Below are 5704 nucleotides of genomic sequence, written 5' to 3' on the forward strand. Positions count from 1 at the left end.
TGAATGAGCAACACATTGTTTATTCACTTACTCTCCAGTCCAATTAGATGCTGATGGTGGTCCCCGTTCATGTCTATGCCCCTCTAGGCACGATGGACCGTATCGGCTTATAGTGCTGGAAGCTCCTCAGTGTGATGCTGTGGATAATGTATGATTATTTTCCCTTGGGTCTTCCAGGGTATGTGTATTGGTGTGAACTTTTTTCTTTTTGTACTTTTCGCCACCAAATTATGTGGGCGAGTCTGAGGAATGTGGTGGCTATAACTCTGACTCAGTTATCTCCGCCATAAACCATTCCTGAACTTGTGCCAGCGAGTCTCGTAAAGTATGGCGGGTTGACCCATTTGGCTGGGGAAATCAGGACACTTCTGTTAGCAAAACTGGATAAACCACAGTATTCAGTTTTATTGACGATAACTGGACCTACTATCAGGGGCGGGCTGGGCCGGGTGGCAGGGAGTAACATGCCCCCCGGGCCGCTCCCCCAGCAGCTGTGCAGGGCCGGCCGCCTGATGGCTCTGCACAGTGAACTGCGTGCGGCCGTGCACATCACACATCGCCCCGAGCAGTACCCACTACAGCCGTGACACAGGAGAGCCCCTCCGTCACAGCTTCCCATAGTGACGGGACAGCATTCCTGCATCATGCAGCCGCAGTCTGCGGCTTATGAGCGGCGCAATGACGTCATTACCTCGCGCTGCTCTAGTCTCTACAGGCCAGAAGAGGACACTGAGGCCGCGGTGACGGGAATCAGGATGAGCCGAGTATAAACTTTATTATTTTTTATATGAGCGGGCTGTGGGGCCATCATAAAATATATATATATATATATATATATATATATGGTAGAGCTGCCGCCATTATTTATGGGGGGTAACTGCGGCCATCCTACTATGTATATGGGGGGGGAACTGCGGCCATCCTACTATGTATATGGGGGGGAAACTGTGGCCATCCTACTGTATATGGGGAAAAATTGCTACCATCCTACTGTATATATGGGGGAGAAATTGCGGCCATCCTACTGTATATGGGGAGAAACTGTGGCCATCCTACTGTATATATGGGTGGGAAACTGGGGCTATCCTACTGTAAATATGGGGACTGGGGCCATCATACTATATATATGAGTGAACTGGGGCTATCATCCTTTATGTATAAGGAAACTGGGGTCATCCTACTATATATATGGTAAATGGGACCATCCTACTAAATATATGGGGGAACTGGGGCCATCACACTATATACAGGAGGACTCTTCTTCCTTGTCTATTTTTCTCTTTCTTTGCCTCTGGGGTGGAGTTTTTTGCATGCCAATGGGTGGCTGGGAAGCGTCCTCCAACTCAGAATGTTCAGAATCCTCAGCATTTTGGTCTCTTGCGAATTCAAAAGCCTGCAGTGTAAATTCTGATTCGCCAATGCGCACATCAAATGGCTCATCCAGCAATATAATTCTCTTATGTTTCTTTGATTCCTCTTCTTCCTCGTCTATTTTTCTCTCTTTGCCTCTGGGGTGGAGTTTTTTGCATGCCAATGGGTGGCTGGGAAGCGTCCTCCAACTCTTGCGAATTCAAAAGCCTGCAGTGTAAATTCTGATTTGCCAATGCGTACATCAAATGGCTCATCCAGCAATGGGAGGACCGGAGATTACATGAGGGAAGGTATCGGGAGATTAGTTCAGAGACATATGGGGGAGACAGGTTATAGATGGCCTTGTAGGTCAGTATTAGTAATTTGAACTGCACACGCTGAGGGAATGGGAGCCAGTTAAGAGATTTGCGGTGGAGTAGCGAGGAGAGAGATGAATTAGTCGGGCGGCAGAGTTAAGGATGGACTGGAGAGGTGCTAGGGTGTTAGCAGGGAGACTGTTATGAATGGGTCGCCGAGGAGAAAAAAACACAAGCTAAGTTTCAGAAAACCAGAGAGGTTGGTAACTATGCAGACTGCAGATCCCTGATCCTAACCACGCAACTAGCAGCAGTCGTGGAGCGTTCCTACGATGGTCCTAGATGCCTTGTCACAACCAGAGAGCTAAATAAGCCTAAAGCAGGAAAAGAGGAAAACTAACTGCCCCAGAGCAGACCCCAAAGGAAAGACAGCCCCCCACGTATTGACGGTGAAACAAGATGAAAACACAAAGGCAGGAAAATAGGCTGAGCAAACGATGGGGCCAAACTAACTAGAAAGGACAGGAAAGGAAAGACACTGTCTGCAATCTGCCAAAAATAATGTCCAACACTTCTGATAGCAAAATTAACCCTGAAGTCACTAGACTTCTCCCACTATATCAGCACTCTGGCCTCTTTTTGCTCTGTCTCAGAATATTTCAATCTAATAAGGGACAAAAAAAGGCAAATTGGCAAATACAGATAAATAAGAGTGGAAATTCAGCACAGCCCAGCCGGGCTGGCTGACCCCACAAAAAACGGAATTGACCAACAAGAGCAAGTGTGAACATTAGCAAAAACAAACTTAACTTGAGAAGACTGGAACAGAGCTGAAGTCCAAGACCTGAGGAGCAGACTGAATCACCAGCACCAGAATAGGGCGTCGGCTGTCTTATATCCAGTCTGATACTCCAGAGATCCAGTCGTTATCCTCCTCATCAGGTGGCAGATCACTACCAATTAAACCAACCTCACTATCTCCTGTCACCACCAGAGGGAGAACGGAAGGAGAACTCTCAACTGGTGGAGCAGAAAATGAGCTCATAACAGGAGACCACAGAAAAGGATGTTGCAGTAGTCGAGGCGGGAGATGAGGGCATGCACAAGCATTTTAGTAGATTGAGGGTTAAGGAAAGGACGGATTCTGGAAATATTTTTGAGCTGGAGGCGACAGGAGGTAGAGCTTGGATGTGTGGTTTGAAGGACAGGGCAGAGTCAAAGGTTACTCCGAGGCAGCGGACTTCTGGTACTGGGGAAAGTGTGATGTCATTAATTGTTATAGCTAGGTCGGGTAAAGAAGATCTGTGAGATGGAGGAAAGATGATGAGTTCAGATTTGTCTACATTGAGTTTGAGGAAGCGAGAGAAGGAGGATATGGCTGATGGACACTCTGGGATTCTGGACAGCAGAGAGGTAGATCTGAGTGTCATCAGCATAAAGGTGGTAGTGAAATCTGTGGGACTTTGAGTTGCCCCACACCAAGTGTATAGAGAAGAGTAGGGGTCCTAAAACAGAGCCTTGGGGGACTCCAACAGAGAGAGGGTGGGATGAGGAGGTGGTGTGGGAGTGGGAGACGCTGAATGTGCGGTTGGAAAGGTATGAGGAGATCCAGGATAGGCCACACGCCTTTGATGCCGAAGGAGGAGAGGATCTGTAGTAGGAGGCAGTGGTCAACTGTGTCAAATGCAGAGGATAGGTCTAGAAGCAGGAGTATAGAGTATTGTCCATTTGATTTGGCTGTAAGTAGGTCTTTAGTAATTTTGGTCAGGGCTGTCTCAGTGGAGTGATGGGGGAGGAAGCCAGATTGTAGATTGTCAAAGAGCAAGTTAGATGATAGGTGGGAGGAAAGTTCAGCGTGGACATGCTGTTCCAGGAGTTTGGAAGCGAATGGAAGCAATGATATTGGGCGATAGCTGGACATAGTGGTTGGGTCGAGGGTTGGCTTTTTAAGGATAGGTGTGATTGTGACATGCTTGAAAGCAGAAGGGAAGGTACCGGACGTTAGTGATAGGCTGAAGAGGTGGGTTAGGGATGGGATAACTGGTGGTGAGGTTGGCGAGGAGGTGGGATGGGATGGGGTCAAGTGCACAGGTTGTGAGGTGCGATTTGGAGAAGAGGCGATTAAGCTCCCCTTCAGTGATGTTGGAGAGTGAGGTTATGAGGTTTGAGCATTGGTCTGGTATACAAAGGGGTTGTGGTGGTTGAGTGATGAAGACTTGCCTTGTTTGGTCAATCTTGTTGAAATTGTATTGGATATTTTAAAATAATGTTTAACAGGTTAGAATAGGGCCCGGCCCAAAGAGTCTACCTTGTCGTGTTGGCGGCTTAAAAAATCTTTTGACTGTGGACAGTTCTGGGTGTGGAGGTGGAGCCTGGGCAGAGTCTCAAGGGGGCCCCAAAATTCCAGGTAGCAGCCCTGTGTAGATGTCAGCGCTTTGGACGCAGTGAACATGTGCTGTGTCCAGAGCACTGCCAGTCCGGATTGTCTGCACAGACCTTTAGGCTTTAGTTCTCCACTAGATTCTTAATGAGAGGTGCCATATGTGTTCTCAGAGATTGCAGAAACCAATCCTTGTCTTCATTCCTCCAATAATGAACATAACGGTAGAGCTCTCTCATCTGGTCCTGGGAGGTCTGCATGCTGCGCACTCTCACGTATGCCTCCGTTGTCAGCAGTTTATTTTGATAGAGATCTAGGATTGGATCTACCAGAGCCACCCGTCCTATCAGTTTAGCGCGGCATCTGTCCGCAAAATGATCCTTTTCTTTTGGTATTACTTCCTGATCTCCCATAGATGATACCTTGGGTGCACAGCCAGTCACTTCCGTGATGGCCTTCCTGAGCTCCGCCGCCTCCTTATTCTCATTGATGGCTTCTAGGACAGTCAGGGTCACCTCAGTTCCATATGATAAAATGAAAACCTGGCACTCAACTTAATGCTTGGTGAGGCAGTTTATTGTAGTACCAGAAAACGTTTCGGTCGATATAGACCTTCATCAGTTACGTGCTAGTATGTTACATACTTGCACGTAACTAATGAAGGTCTATATCGACCGAAACGTTTTTCTGGTACTACAATAAACTGCCTCACCAAGCATTAAGTTGAGTGCCAGGTTTTCATTTAATCATATAGGGTTTGAAACCTAACTTGGCACCACTACAGTAGTGCAAACTGTTTTCTACTAAACGTACCTTAGTTCCATAGTCGTCCTTGTAGTATCTGAGGATGAGCTCGGCTGTGTCCAGGTCGTCTGCGTCCTGCAGCATACCTTTTGGGGATCTTGCTGTATCCTTCCTTTATCTCTGTCGTTTAACTTGTTCTTGAACTTCTTAAATGATTTTCTTTTCAGGTTTTCCAGCGCATCGATCAGGACATCTTTCACCGTCCTCCCCATCTCCCCCTACGCGCTGACTCTACAGGTGGCCTTCTCTCTGTGGAGGACATGCGCCTACAACCCAGCAGCCAGGACGGGAAAGCACAATGTACTACTGTAGACCCTGTATATAGGGTCATTGGGGTCCATCATACTATTTTTAGGGGCAATAGGAACATCTTATTTTATATAGGGGCTATGTAGCCATTTTACTATTTATAGGGAGATCTGGTGTCCTCAATGTATAATAAAGGGCTTTGGGGACCATCGTATCTTGTTTTGTGGTATGTAGGACCATCATTCTGTATTTTCAGAGCTTTGTGGGCACTCCGAGGACATTATTTGTTATAAATGGGGACATTATTAGTTAGTGATAGGGGCTCTCAGGTTCCATTATTTTTTTTCTTAGGGCTCGGTTCTGCTCCCATATCTCTGTAGTAAGCTTGTTTCTGCTCTCATATTTCTCTAGTAAGCTCAGTTTTGCTCCCATAGCTCTATAGTAAGCTCCGTTTTTTTGCTCCTATATTTCTGGAGTAATCTCTGTTCTGCTCCTATATCTCTGTAGTAAGCTCGGCTCTGCTGCCATATCTTTGTAGTAAGCTCTTTTCTGCTCCCATATCTCTATAGTAATCTCTTTTCTGCTCCCATATCTCTGTAGTAAG

The 5704-nt window shown here is 46.8% G+C and overlaps 1 pseudogene; it reads right to left on the bottom strand.

Moving 5' to 3' along the window:
• Nucleotides 1–4172: 4172 nt before the first annotated feature.
• Nucleotides 4173–5133, bottom strand: LOC141049870 (apoptosis-associated speck-like protein containing a CARD pseudogene; annotated as a pseudogene).
• Nucleotides 5134–5704: the final 571 nt, after the last annotated feature.

Source organism: Dendrobates tinctorius, unplaced genomic scaffold, assembly GCF_039654945.1.
Source record: "Dendrobates tinctorius isolate UK_male_01 unplaced genomic scaffold, ASM3965494v1 ptg000151l, whole genome shotgun sequence".
In the NCBI taxonomy this organism is placed as follows: Eukaryota; Metazoa; Chordata; class Amphibia; order Anura; family Dendrobatidae; genus Dendrobates; species Dendrobates tinctorius.